General features: G+C 37.8%; 1 pseudogene; it reads right to left on the bottom strand.

Annotated features, from left to right (window-relative positions):
- Positions 1-14,310: 14,310 nt before the first annotated feature.
- LOC145526936 (myb/SANT-like DNA-binding domain-containing protein 4 pseudogene) lies at positions 14,311-15,312 on the bottom strand (annotated as a pseudogene).
- Between the last annotated feature and the right edge of the window lie 718 nt (positions 15,313-16,030).

Genomic DNA, 16,030 nt, shown 5'->3' with positions numbered 1-16,030 from the left:
GACCTTCATACACATTTCTCAGGAGGTAGGTCAGGTGGTCTGGTATTCCCATCTCTTTAAGAATTTTCCATAGTTTGTTGTGATCCACACAGTCAAAGGCTTTGGCATAATCAATAAAACAGAAGTAGATGTTTTAGTGGAACTCTTGCTTTTTCGATGATCCAGTGGATGTTGGCTATTTGATCTCTGGTTCCTCTGCCTTTTCTAAAACCAGCTGGAACATCTGTCTGGAAGTTCATGGTTCATGTACTGTTGAAGCCTGGCTTGGAGAATTCTGAGCATTACTTTACTAGCTTGTGAGATGAGTGCAATTGTGTGGTAATTTGAGCATTACTTGGCATTGTCTTTCTTTGGGATTGAATGAAAACTGACATTTTTCAGTCCTGTGGCCACTGCTGAGTTTTCCAAATTTGCTGGCATATTTAGTGCAGCCTTTTAACAGCATCATCTTTTAAGATTTGAAATAGCTGAACTGGAATTCCATTACTTCCACTAGCTTTGTTCATAGTGATGCTTCCTAAGACCCACTTGACTTCACATTCCAGGATGTCTGGCTCCAAGTGAGTGATCATACTATCGTGATTATCTGGGTCGTGAAGATCTTTTCTGTACAGTTCTTCTGTGTATTCTTGCCACCTCTTCTTAATATCTTCTGCTTCTGTTAGGTCATTTATTGTCCCCATCTTTGCATGAAATATACCCTTTGTATCTCTAATTTTCTTTAAGAGATATCTAGTCTTTTCCATTCTATTGTTTTCCTCATTTCTTTGCATTGATCACTGAGGAAGGCTTTCTTATCTCTCCTTGCTTGCTATTCTTTGGAACTCTTTATTCAAATGGAGATATCTTTCCTTTTCTCATTTGCCCTTAGCTTCTCTTCTTTTTTCAGCTATTTGTATGGCCTCCTCAGACAACCATTTTGTCTTTTTGCATTTCTTTTCTTGCGGATGGTCTTGATCACTGCCTCCTGTACAATGTCAGGAACCTCTGCCCATAGTTTTTCAGGTACTCTGTTTATAAGATTAAACCCTTGAATCTATTTGTCACTTCCACCATATAATCATAAGTAATTTGATTTAGGTCATTTCCATATACATATATTTTTAATTTCTGGGATTGATTTTGTTTTGTATTTTTTATATTGTATTTTTCAGAGTCTAATCTCTGTTTTAGGTTTTTAATCTTTGATTTTTGGTATTTGTTATTAATTTTGTACCTTTAAGAATCTAATCTTCAGTATCCATTTTGATGCAGGGATTTGATTACTGGCTTGATCGCTCTCTCTCCTTTTGCCACTCCCTTTTCTCCACCAGGTCACCTCTATCTCCTCCATCACTCTTCTCTTTTCTATATAACTCTGTGAATCTCTTTAGGTATTCCGGACTTTGAAGAGCACTTAGAGATTTGATTACTAGCTAGATTGCTTTCTCCCCTTTTGACTCTCCTTTTTTTCCTCCTGGCCACCTCTATACCCCTCCTCCCTATTCTCTTCTCTATATAACTCTTTGAATCTCTCTGGGTGTGCCTGGCTGTGGAGAATTGTTTCACCATTAACCTAGTGGTTTTATCTTGTGCCATATGGATGGAGAAGTCTTGAGGCTACTGTAAGAGAAGGACTAAAAGCCAGAGGCAGGAGGATTAACTCCAGAACTCTAGAAGATCAGAGAATTCCTAACTCCAGGAAGCATTAATAGACAACACCTCACACAAAAGTCTTCATATGTACACTCAAACCAAGATTCACACAAGAGCCAACAAGCTCCAGTGCAAGGCACACCATGCAAACAGGAACACAATCCTGAAAATTGAAAGACGGGCTGCCAAAAGCCATACCAAACCCATAGACACTGGACACTTCATTGCACTCTAGAGAGAAGAGATCCACCTCCACCCACCAGAACATAGACACAAGCTCCCCCAACCAGGAAACCTTGAGAAGCCATTGGTCCAACCCCAGTCACAGGGAGCAGACTCCACTATTAAGAGGAATCACAAACTTCCAGCCTGTAGAAAGGGCACCCCAAACACAGCAATCTAAACAAAATGAAAAGGCAGAGAAATATACAGCAGATGAAGGAACATGGTAAAAACCCAACAAAAGAGGAGGAGATAGGGAGTCTACTTTTAAAAGAATTCAGAATAATGATAGTAAAGATGATCCAAAATCTTGAAAGAAAAATGGAGTTACAGATAAACAGACGAGAGACAAGGATTGAGAAGATGCCAAAAATGTTTAACAAGGACATAGAATAAAGAATAGTCAATCAATAATGAACAATGCAATAAGTGAGATTAAAAGCTATCTGGAGGGAACCAACAATAGAATAACAGAGGCAGAAGAGTAGATAAGTAAGGTGGAAGATGGAATGGTGGCAATAAATAAAGCAGAGAGGAAAGAAGAAAAAAGGAATTAAAAGAAATGAGGACAACCTCAGAAACCTCTGAGGCAATGTTAATTGCCCCAACATTTGAATCATAGGTGTCCCAGAAGAAGAAGACTAAAAGAAGGAGCATGAGGAAATACTTGAGGAGATAACAGTCAAAATGTCCCTAAAATTGGGAAGGAAATAGCCAACAAAGTCCAAGAGACCCAGAGACAGGATAACCCCAAGGCAAAACAAGCCAAGACACATATTAATCAAACTAACAAATATCAAATACAAAGAGAAAATATTAAAAGCAGCAAGGGAAAAGCAGCAGATAACACACAAGGGGATCCCCATAAGGATAACAGCTGATCTTTTAACAGAAACTTTTCAGGCCAGAAGGGAATGGCAGGACATACTTAAAGTGATGAAAGAGAAGAAATGACAACCAAGATTACTCTACCCAGCAAGGATCTCATTCAGATTCAAAGGAGAAATCAAAAGCATTATAGACAAACAAAAGCTGAGAGAATTCAGCACCACCAAACCAGCTCCTCAACAAATGCTGAAGGATCTTCTTTAGATAGGAAACAAAGAAAAGGTTTATAAAAACGAATCCAAAACAACAAAGTAAATGGTAATGGGATCATATTTGTCAATAATTACCTTAAATATAAATAGGTTCAATGCTCCAACCAAAAATCAAAGACTGGCTGAATGGATACATAAACAAGACACCTGTATATGCTGTCTACAAGAGACCCACATCAAACCTAGGGACACATATAGACTGAAAGTGAGGGGCTGAAAATGATATTTCATGCAAATGGAGACCAAAAGAAAGCAGGAGTAGCAATACTCATATCAGATAAAATAGACTTTGAAATAAAGGCCGTGATAAGAGACAAAGAAGCACCCTACATAATGATCAAAAGATCAATCCAAGAAGTAGATATAGCAATTATAAATATATGCACCCAACATAGGAGCACCTCAACACATAAGGCAAGTGCTGACAAGTATAAAAAGGGAAATTAACAGTAACACAATAATAGTGGGGGACTTTTATACCCCACTCACACCTATGGATAGATCAACCCAACAGAAAATTAGCAAGGAAACACAAGCTTTAAATGATACAATGGACCACTTAGACCTAATTGATATCTACATGGCATTTCACGAAAAACCAATGAATTTCACCTTTATCTTAAGAGCACATGGAACATTCTCCAGGAAAGATCACATCCTGGGCCATAAATCGAGCCTTGGCAAATTTTAAAAAATCAAAATCAATTTAAGCATCTTTTCTGATTGCAATGCTTTAAGATTAGATGTCAACTACAGGAAAAAAAAAACTATTAAAAATACAAACATACAGAGGCAAAATAACATGCTTCCGAATAACCAACAGATCATGGAACAAATCAAAAAGGAAATCAAAATATGCATAGAAACAAATGAAAATGAAAACACGGCAACCTAAAACCTATGTGATTCAGTAAAAGCAGGGCTAGGAGGGAGATTCATAGCAATACAAACTTACTTCAGGAAACAAGAGAAATACCAAATAAACCACCTAACTTTACACCTAAAGCAGCTAGAAAAAGAAGAACAGAAAAACGCCAAAGTTAGTATAAGGAAAGTCATCATAAAAATCAGAGCAGAAATAAATCAAAAGGAAACGAAGGAGACTATAGGAAAAATCAACAAAACTAAAAGATGGCCCTTTGAGAAGATAAATAAAATAGACAAACCATTAGCCGACTCATGAAGAATAAAATGGAGAAGAATCAAATCAATAAAATTAAAAACAAAATGGAGAAATCACAGCAGACAATACAGAAATACAAAAAATCATAAGAGACTACTATGAGCAACTATATGCCAATAAACTGGACAACTTGGAGAAATGGACAAATTCTTAGAAAAATATAACCTTTCAAAACTGAACCAGGAAGAAATAGAAAATCTTAACAGACCCATCATAAGAATGGAAATCGAAACTGTAATCAAACATCTTCCAACAAACAAAAACCCAGGACCAGATGGCTTCACAGGTGAATTCTACCAAAAATTTAGAGAAGAGCTAATACCTATCCTACTCAAGAGCACAAATGAAACCCAGGGGCAGTGGGGCTAAGGAAGAAGACCCAAAACCTTCCCACCAGCTGTACAAACTGCAGATTAAACCCACACAATCAACTAGGCTGATTCTGTGTCTATGGAATATATAAAAGATCATTGAGAGCTTCCACAAAAGGAAATGCACTAGTACTGATAGCTGTGGACATTGGAGGCAAGAACACACAGGAGGAGAACCAGATTAGAATTTGAGCTGTCCCCACAGCAGGTCAAGAGATCAGCACAGTGTTGGAGGGCATCCTTGGGAGGTGAGATGGACTATGACTCCCAGCTCAGGAAAGGACTCTGACAGCAGTGACTCAAGAAAAACATTTATTATTCTTATGTTTTGACTTGCTCTGTAGATTATTTGTAGACTAGAAATCAAATTGCCAACATCTGCTGGATCATCGAAAAAGCAAGAGAGTTTCAGAAAAATATCTACTTCTGCTTTATTGACTATGCCAGAGCGTTTGACTGTATGGACCACAACAAACTGTGGAAAATTCTTAAAGAGATGGGAATACCAGACCACTTGACCTGCCTCTTGAGAAACCTGTATGCAGGTCAGGAATCAAGAGTTAGACCTGGACATGGAACAACAGACTGGTTCCAAATAGGAAAAGAAGTGCGTCAAGACTGTATATTGTCACCCTGCTTATTTAACTTATATGCAGAGTACATCACGAGAAACGCTGGACTGGATGAAGGACAAGCTGGAATCAAGATTGCTGGGAGAAATATCTATAACCTCTGATATGCAGATGACACTACACTTATGGCAGAAAGTAAAGAAGAACTAAAGAGGCTCTTGATGAAAATGAATGAGGAGAGTGAAAAAGTTGGCTTAAAGCTCAACATTCAGGAAACTAAGATCATGGCATCTGGTCCCATCACTTCACTGTAAATAGATGGGGAAACAATGGAAACAATGGCAGACTTTATTTTCTTGGGCTCCAAAATCACCGTGGATGGTGACTGCAGCCATGAAGTTAAAAGACGCTTGCTCCTTGGAAGAAAAGCTGTGACAAATCTAGAGAGCTTATGAGAGGGTTATCCTACTCCTTCACGACTCCTCCCCAGGAAAGGTTTCCATCCCTAAATCTTTTGTCTCTGTTTTCATCTTTTATATTTTGTCCTACCTCCTTTCAAAGAGATTGGGCAACCTTTCTCAGTGCCTGGTGTCCTCAGCCAGAGTTCAAAAGTTGTTTTGTGGACGTTGCTCAACATTCAACTGATCTTTAGATGAATTTGTGGGGGAGAAAGTTATCGCCCCGTCCTATTCCTCAGCCATCTTGGGACCACCCCCTCAAAATGACATATTATATAGGGTTGAATACAGATACCAGGATGGGAAATTAATGAGAAAAAAGTTTTCGAATTGTGTTCAAAATTTTGAATCTTGTATACATTCTACATTGCAGTTTGTGAAAATAAACATTCCAAAGATTTTAAATTCCTTGTAGACTTCTAAGAGCTCTTACCCATTTTAGGGTTCTGTAACCTGGTTGTCTTACCCTCTGATCAGGTGTATGCAGAAGATTTGAATTTCATTCTCTATCTGGCATCAGCCAAAATTAAACTTGAGAAAAAGGTGAGAGATGCGGGTCAAAGAGAAAAAGGGAATTCTCATCTGGACAGAGCAGATGTGGAAGCCAAAGAACTTTCTAAGGTTCAAGGCCCTGAGATAGGGATTGGAAAACAAAAATGGGGCCAAATCGAAAGTGTTTGTTATCAATAGAGATTAGGCAAATTCAAGCCTGGAGAGACTTGAAGAAGTGACAGAACACTAAATGAATTCAAGGAAAATAGAGAACACATCTGATTTTCTTGCTATTGTACCTTCAAGCCTACTACACTGATGACACACATTAGGAACTCAGTTAAATGAATAAATTAATAAATGAGATACTCATGGTTGAGCCTAAGAAGGAATGTTTAGGGCCAAGTCAAAGCTAAACTGTGTATTAGGCAAAGTTTTACTTTGTCCCATCAATCCCCTCTGTAAAGGAAGATTTGTATACTTTTCAGATTTAAAATTTTAGCCCTAATTGTAGAATGTAAAGTTGTAGTAGCATGTCAGAGAATTAGAAGATGGCTTCTGCTGAAAGCAAACAAGGCAAGAGAGGAGACAAAGGACATTTACTGAACATTTCCCATTGTCAACTATGTCACGTGTGTTATTTAATTCTTACAACAACATGTTGTATGAGGTATAACTATTATCTGTTTTGCCAGTAAAACACCTGGGGCACTGCCAGAGTCCAGCTCCAGCTGGTCCAGGGTTCCCTCAGGAAGGACGGCGTCAGCGATGCGAATGAGAAGACACAGCGAGTCTCGGTGTTTTCCAAGTGTCTTCCGACTTTATTGTTTTTTAAGACAGCTTTTATATCTTTAGTTGTACTTTTTAAAGAATATAGGCACAGCAGATTATGACAAAGAAAGAATTCATTAACAGAAAGTTTTAAAGCAAAACCTGTTTTTCTAAGGGTTGATCAGCCAAAACACTTTTGTATCAGGCACAGCAGATTACGACAAAGAATGAATTCGCCAACAGAAAGTCTTAAAGTAAAACCTGTTTTTCTATAATCTGTCTTATGCCTTGAGCCCAACAAAAAGGAATGTGGTTCTACAAAGTCATGGTACAGCAAGCTGAAACAATACAGTACAAAGGTCAGTTCTTAGCAAAAATCACCAGCTAAATTAACAATCGTCTTATTATTTGTATTAAGGCTAAACTTTTATTTCTATAAGTTTTTAACTATTATACTTTCATTACGCAGGCTAAATACGTTAAGAGCAAAAACATAGTGAGTAAATATAGACTAAGTAACAGTTTTATAAAGCAATATTTCTTATATTTCCTAATAAGCCTTTTTCCTACGAAGAGCTCTGTACCTATTGGGGCTTTTGTGTGTTAGGCTCTCAATGCTGTTTATTGTTAAAGGGCAGTCATGCACATTAGCTCCAAAGGCACAGGTACATTTATTAAATAAACCAATATGCCAGTAAGAAGAATTTAGATTAATATACTCCATATCCTAGACAATCCCATCAGGGTGCCACCATTTTTTAGGGGTCTTGTCGATTGAGGTTTTAGATTGATCTATATTGGAAGAGAATCAGGAAAAGGCCTTTTACCTAAGTCATAGAAAATAAGAAGAGGTCTACTGTAGCGAACATCAGAAAGACAGACGTCATCTTTAAGGTGAGCGCTGAGGCAGCCTTCCGAGAATCCCTGAGGCCTGAGAAGCCATGCTCGATCAGTCCTGCCCTTCATGACACCGTCATGGGTGGGATCTCGTGGGCTGGCTCCCGGCAGGGCACAGAATGTTTAAGTAATTTGCTCGGTTGTACAGCTTTTAAACCACTCTATGGTAGAACAAAGATACAGACCCAAACCTACTTGACTTAGAGTTGGGTTCTCAGTGTCTACCTTAGTATATTTCCAGGCCTGCTTACTGATAAGAAGTATTTGCAGTGCTTGTAAAAGCTATGAGTTCCTAGGACCCGAATCTAGAACTTACTAAATGAAAATCTCTAAGGATAAGGTCGTGGATTAGGGTTTCTTTTCCTATGGTAGCATTTATTTCAATTATAGAAAAATAACACTACTTCAAACACAAGATAACTAAGATGTATATTTTTGCCTTATATACCCATACTCAAATGTCACATATGGTTTTTAAGATAATCTTTTTTTATATATTTTTAATTAATTTATTTTAATTGGAGGCTAATTACTTTACAATATTGTGCGGTTTTTTGCCATCCATTGACATGAATCAGCCACAAGTGTACGTGTGTCCCCATCCCAAATCGTTCCCCCACCTCCCTCCCCGTCCCATCCCTCTAGGTTGTCCCAGTGCACCGGCTTTGAGTGCCCTTTTCATGCATTGAACTTGGACTGTTCATCTATTTCAAATATGGTAATATACATGTTTCAATGCTATTCTCTCAAATCACCCCACCCTCCCCTTTTCCCACGGAGTCCAAAAGTTGGTTCTTTATATCTCTGTCTCTTTTGCTGTCTCGTGTATCAGTTAAATCAGTCAATTCAGTCGCTCAGTCGTGTCCAACTCTTTGCGACCCCATGAATCTAGCACTCCAGGCCCCCCTGTCCATCACCAACTCAAGGAGTCTACCCAAACCCATGTCCATCGAGTCAATGATGCCATCAAACCATCTCATCCTCTGTTGTCCCCTCCTCCTCCTGCCCCCAATCCTTCCTAGTATTAGGGTCTTTTCCAATGAGTCAACCCTTCACAGGAGGTGGCCAAAGTATGGGAGTTTCAGCTTCAACATCAGTCCTTCCAATGAACACCCAGGACTGATCTCCTTTAGGATGGACTGGTTGGATCTTCTTGCCATCCAAGGGACTCTCAAGAGTCTTCTCTAACACCACAGTTCAAGAGCATCAATTCTTCTGCGCTCAGCTTTCTTCACTGTCCAACTCTCACATCCATACATGACCACTGGAAAAACCATAGCCTTGACTAGACGGACTTTTGTTGGCAAAGTAATGTCTCTGCTTTTAAATATGCTATCTAGGTTGGCTATAACCTTCCTTCCAAGGAGTAAGCATCTTTTAATTTCATGGCTGCAATCACCATCAGCAGTGATTTTGGAGCCCCAAAAAATAAAGTCTGACACTGTTTCCACTGTTTCCCCATCTATTTCCCATGAAGGGATGGGGCCAGATGCCATGATTTTAGTTTTCTGAATGTTGAGCTTTAAACCAACTTTTTCACTCTCCTCTTTCACTTTCTTCAAGAGGCTCTTTAGGTCTTCTTTGCTTTCTGCCATAAGGGTGATGTCATCTGCATATCTGAGGTTATTGATATTTCTCCCGGCAACCTATATTCCAGCTTGTGCTTCCTCCAGCCCAGCATTTCTCATGATGTACTCTGCATATAAGTTAAATAAGCAGGATGACAATATACAGCCTTGACGCACTCCTTTTCCTATTTGGAACCAGTCTGTTGTTCCATGTCCAGTTCTAACTGTTGCTTCCTGATCTGCATACAGGTTTCTCAAGAGGAAGGCCAGGTGGTCTGGTATTCCCATCTCTTTCAGAATTTTCCACAGTTTATTGTGATCCACACAGTCAAAGGCTTTGGCATAGTCAATAAAGCAGAAATAGATGTTTTTCTGGAACTCTCTTGCTTTTTCGATGATCCAGCGGATGTTGGCAATTTGATCTCTGGTTCCTCTGCCTTTTCTAAAACCAGCTTGAACATCTGGAAGTTCATAGTTCACATATTGCTGGAGCCTGGCTTGGAGAATTTTGAGCATTACTTTACTAGCGTGTGAGATGAGTGCAATTGTGTGGTAGTTAGAGCATTCTTTGGCATTGCCTTTCTTTGGGATTGGAATGAATGACCTTTTCCAGTCCTGTGGCCACTGCTGAGTTTTCCAACTTTGCTGGCATATCGAGTGCAGCACTTTCACAGCATCATCTTGTGGGATTTGAAATAGCTCAACTGGAATTCCATCACCTCCACTAGCTTTGTTCATAGTGCTGCTTTCTAAGGCCCACTGGACTTCACATTCCAGGATCTCTGGCTCTAGGTGAGTGATCACATCACCTTGATTATCTGGGTCATGAAGATCTTTTTTGTACAGTTCTTCTGTATATTCTTGCCACCTCTTCTTAATAGCTTCTGCTTCTGTTAGGTCCATACCATTTCTGTCCTTTATCAAGCACATCTTTGCATGAAATATTCCCTTGGTATCTCTAATTTTCTTGAAGAGATCTCTAGTCTTTCCGATTATGTTGTTTTCCTCTATTTCTTTGCATTGATCGCTGAGGAAGGCTTTCTTATCTCGTGTATAGGGTTATCATTACCATCTTTCTAAATTCCATATATATGTGTTAATACACTGTGTTGGTGTTTTTCTTTCTGACTTACTTCACTCTGTCTAATAGGCTCCACTTTCATCCACCTCATTAGAACTGATTCAATGCATTCTTCTTAATAGCAGAGTAATATTCCAGTGGGTATATGTACCACAGCTTTCTTATCCATTCGTCTACCGATGGACATCTAGGTTGCTTTCCTGTCCTAGTGATTGTAAACAGTGCTGCGATGAACATTGGTGTACACGAGTCTCTTTCAATTCTGCTTTCATAGGTGTGTATGCCCAGCAGTGGCATTGCTGGGTCATATGGCAGTTCTATTGCCAGTTTCTTAAGGAAGCTCCACAGTTCTCCATAGTGACTGTACTAGTTTGCATTCCCACCAACAGGGTTAGAGGGCTCCCTTTTCTCCACATCCTCTCCAGCATTTATTGTTTGTAGACTTTTTGATAGCAACCATTCTGACCGGCATGAGATGTTACGTCATTGTGATTTTGATTTGCATTTCTCTGGTAATGAGTGATGTTGAGCATCTTTTCATGTGTTTGTTAGTCATCTGTATGTCTTCTGTGGAGAAATGCCTGTTTAGTTCTTTGGCCCACTTTTTGATTGGGTTATTTATTTTTCTGGTAGTGAGCAGCTTTAGCAGCTTGTATATTTTACAGATTAATTCTTTTTCAGTTGTCTTATTTTCTATTATTTTCTCCCATTCTGAAGACTGCCTTTTTACCTTGCTTATAGTTTCCTTCGTTGTGCAAAAGCTTTTAAGTTGAATTAGGTCCCATTTGTTTATTTTTGCTTTTATTTCCATTACTCTGGGATATGGGTCATAGAGGATCTTGCTGTGATTTATGTTAGAGAGTGTTTTGCCTGTGTTTTCCTCTAGGAGTTTTATAGTTTCTGGTCTTACATTTAGATCTTTAATCCATTTTGAGTTTATTTCTGTGTATGGTGTTAGAAAATGTTCTAGTTTCATTCTTTGACAGGTGGTGACCAGTTTTCCCAGCACCACTTGTTAAAAAGATTGTCTTTTCTCCATTGTATATTTTTGCCTCATTTGTCAAAGATAAGGTGTTCATAGGTGCATGGATTTATCTCTGGGCTATTTTGATCCATTGATCTACATTTCTGTCTTTGTGTCAGTACCATACTGTGTTGATGACTGTAATTTTGTGGTATAGTCTGAAGTCAGGAAGGTTGGTTCCTCCAGTTGCATTCTTCTTTCTTAAAATTGCTTTGCCTATTCGAGGTTGTTTGTATTTCCATACAATTTGTGAAGTTATTTGTTCTAGTTTTGTGACAAATACCATTGGTAGCTTGATAGGGATTGCATTGAATCTATAGATTGCTTTGGGTAGTATACTCATTTTCACTATATTGATTCTTCTGATCCATGAACATGGTATATTTTCCATCTATTTGTGTTGTCTTTGATTTCTTTCATTGGTGTTTTATAGTTTCCTATACATAGGTCTTTTGTTTCTTTAGGTAGATTTATTCTTAAGTATTTTATGCTTTTTGTTGCAAAGGTGAATGGAATTATTTCCTTAATTTCTCTATTTTCTCATTGTTAGTGTATAGGGATGCAAGGGATTTCTGTGTATTAATTTTATATCCTGTAACTTTACTATAGTCATTGATTAGCTCTAGTAATTTTCTGGTGGTGTCTTTAGTGTTTTCTATGTAGAAGATCATGTCATCTGCAAACAGAGTTTTACTTCTTCTTTTCCAATCTAGAGTCTTTTCTTTCTTTTTCTTCTCTGATTGCTGTGGCTAAAGCATTCAAAACTGTGTTGAATAGTAGTGGTGAGAGTGGGCACCTTTGTCTTGTTCCTGACTTTAGAGGAAATGCTTTCCATTTTTCACCATTGAGTATAATGTTGGCTATAGGTTTATCATATATGGCTCTTATTATGTTTAGGTATGTTCCTTCTATGCCTATTTTCTGGAAAGTTTTTAATCATAAATGGTGTTGAATTTTGTCAAAGGCTTTCTCTGCATCTATTGAGATAATCATATGGCTTTTATCTTTCAATTTGTTAATGTGGTGTACCATATTGATTGATTTGCTAATACTGAAGAATACTTGCAGCCCTGGGATAAAGCCCACTTGGTCATGATATATGATCTTTTTAATATGTTGTTGGATTCTGTTTGCTAGAATTTTGTTGAGGATTTTTGCATCTATATTCATCCGTGATATTGGCCTGTAGTTTTCTTTTTTGGTGGCATCTTTGTCTCTTTTTGGTATTAGGGTGATGGTGGCATCATAGAACAAGTTTGGGAGTCTACCTTCCTCTGCAATTTTCTGGGATAGTTTGAGTAGGATAGGGGTTAGCTCTTCTCTAAATTTGGTTTCAAGACATTCTTAAATTAACAAGAATCAATGTAGAATCAAGGTAGTATCTGTCAATAGAAGAGACATACTAAGGCTACATATACTGGAAATGGGAAAATACAAAATGATCTCATGCAGTTATTCTCAACTTCAGTGTGCATTAGAATCATCTGGACAGTGGAAAAAGTACCTTTAGGGGACTGAAGGCAAATCACCAGATTACATAAACCCTTGGTCTCAGAATAAACACCAAAATGACTGACTAAGATACAAACTTTGTTCCACAGGGAAGAACAAAGACAAAATACATCTTGATATACAAAATCAGTCATTTAAGAGAAGTGTGACTTTTCTAAGTCTCAGATTCAGGAATAATGATACTACTCTCAAGACTTTTTCTACAGATTAGGTCAGATAGTGTACAATAACTGCTTCCCTAATTCATAATACACCACTACTATCATTATTTCATCACCATCATCATTACTATTGGATACAGAGGACATTCTCCCTCACCCTCACTCCCAGTTCCAAATAGCTATTATCTGTTTTAAAAATCAAATGACCACTTGCTGAGTTCCAGTTCATTGACTACTGACACCATTTTTAAACTGGTAACATTCTTACTAGCTTCAACCAAGTATATTAAGGTTTCAGTACATGGTTGAAATGACAATTTTTGTCTGAACTACTGGCTTAGTCAATGGAGTCACAGAAGAAAGCATAAAGCTTACAAAAATGTGTGCTGTTTCTAAAGCCCTAATAGCCAGATGAGTGAACTGCTTTGGAAAGTAACCCACTTTAGGCAACCTCTGATGTTGCCTTTATTGTTTTCTGACTCTCACATTATATACAGATGGAAACAAAGGAATAAAACATCTATAATCTTCGTCACTTCCTATAGTCAATACATTATACAGTACTGTTTCATAGTTAAAGTTTTGGGCCACTTAAGTAATTCCCACATAAATACCTGCAGTTTTAATATTCTGAAACTGAAACAAAGCTAAAGAGGTACTCAGCCAGGCTAAGACAGGGTTCCTAAACTTCAGCAACATAGCTATTTGGGGTTTGATCATTCTTTTTTGGGGGGGAGGGTGGGAACTGTCCTGTGCATTGCAGGATGTAGGCATCCCTAGCCTCTACCTACTACATGCCAGTAGCAATGTGCTCCAATTTCCAATTTTGACAACCAAAAAATGTCACCAGACATTGCCAAATGTCTTTTGAGGGCCATAGTCACCCCTAGTTGACAACTACAGAGCTAGAATTTTACACAGACATATTGTAAACTCTGAGTCCATAGATCATACAAGACTGTAATTTTACTAAATTAAATTTAGTAAATTTAATTAAATTAAATTTAATTAAATTAAATTTACTAAATTTTACTAAATTAAAGCTCATAGTACAACAACTTCTGCTATACTGTTTATTCTAGGGCACGTAGTTTTCATAGAAGACTTAAGCATTTGTTAACCACAAATAATTATCTTTTTTGTATTGAAAACACTAATATTAAACAGGGGAAAAACAACAACAGTACAGCTAATCCTGCAACCATTTTTAAACCTAAACTTATGCTTTACAAACATTTGATAAATGGAGACCTAGATAAATCACTACAAGTGTCCTTCCTTCTGAATTCGTAGTCTCTCCCTACTTGAAAGAGTTTCTTTTCAATCTGCAGCTTCTCCGATTCAGATTTCAAAAACCGCAGCCTATCTTTTTTCAGTTGTAAGCGTTCTCTCTCAAGTTTTAACTTCTCCGTTTCTATATCCTGTAGTTGATGTATGGACTTTTCCCCTTGACCAAGTTCACTTTCCAAAGATGGCTTCTCTGAGTTGACTATCTGTAACCTCAGCTTCTCTCTTCCAATCTGCAACCGCTCCTTCTCCAGCTGAAGTCGCTCATACTCCATGTCTAAATGTCGCAGCCTCTCTTTCTCAATCTGTTCCTTCTCTACCTGTAGTCTTTCAGCCTCAATATGAAGCCTTCGTTTTTCCAATTCTAATTTCTATTTCTCTATGTTTACAAGCAAATGGGGCTCATCATATGCAGACCTAGAGGGTGTTGAGTTCAGAGTAAAAAATTCATCAATGTGGGGGAAATCAGGAAGTTCATTTTCCCTCCTGGAATCTGGTATGACTGATGACATTTCTTCTTCCTCTTCAATCTCAAATTCAGGACTCTGGGGCTCTCTTTCTTCCTCTTCTTCCTTGACCTCAGGATCTACCTGCATCCCTGAAATCTGCCTCATTTTGTCAATCAAAATTTGTATCACTTCGGAATCCAATCTTTTCACCTATCTCTTCAGTGAGAGAGTCATCTAAATCAGATGTGGGAAGGGGAAACACTGAACCAACTAGCTTAATGTTTGCCTTCATCTTCTTTCTTTTCATAAGGGCTCACCAGTCAAGGTAACTTCTCTTCACTTCTGTCCCTGTTCTATGGCCTCCTTCTCCTACAGCATTCACGCACTGTGCAATCTCCTCCCAAACCATCCGCTTCATCACATTAAGTGTTGTATTAAGCTGCTTAGAAAAAATTACTTCCTTCCTTTCTGTAATTTCTTTCAAAAGGGCTTGTACACTGAAATTGCTTTTCCTCTTCAATTGCTTCATTTTCTAACTTAAATGCAGTTTTTACAGTAAGGGAAGATGTGAAAAGAATTGAGGAATGCTACAAAGTACAAAAATCAAGGACAATTCCTTGTTAGTACTTTGTTTAAATCAGAGTTTTCCATTCATCTCGTAGCACAGGGGGTTGGATGTTTCCTGCTAGCCTGGCGGCACCTCCCCCTGGATTCAGTATTTTTAATGGGACTCCCAGATGACCTGTTTTTTTTTTTTTTTTTTTTTTGATGAAACTTTAAGGAACACTGCCTGACACATATATTCCTGGGTAGACATCCCATAACAAAAATTATTGGTTAGAGCTTAGTATTTCATTCATCAAGGAAAGAAATTTAGATGCTTTAAACTACTAGAATAATTCTCTTTGTGAAAATTCCTAGAAACAAGTGTTCATTAATTTGTGCTTATAAGTGAAATATGAATTGTATTTAAATGCAAAAATATTGTGGTATATTTCACTCCTTCACACAAGGATAAATCACAAGGTGAACACTATTTGTATACGAAACAAAAAAAATACCCATTTGTTGAAAATTGTTTTAAAAAGTTTTTTTGAATCCCAATTAATGTTTCATAACATAAAAGGTGGTTAATCTCTAAAAGGAAAAAATTAGGCTAGTTGGATTTTTATTTTTTTATTTATTTTTTTAAATAAATTTATTTTAGTTGGGGGCTAATTACTTTACAATATTGTAGTGGTTTTTGC

Source organism: Giraffa tippelskirchi, chromosome 11 (genome assembly GCF_054371585.1).
Source record: "Giraffa tippelskirchi isolate mGirTip1 chromosome 11, T2T-mGirTip1v1.2.pri, whole genome shotgun sequence".
Lineage (NCBI taxonomy): Eukaryota > Metazoa > Chordata > Mammalia > Artiodactyla > Giraffidae > Giraffa > Giraffa tippelskirchi.
The sequence above is the reverse complement of the archived record's forward strand: the minus strand, read 5'-3'. Positions and strand labels throughout refer to the sequence as shown.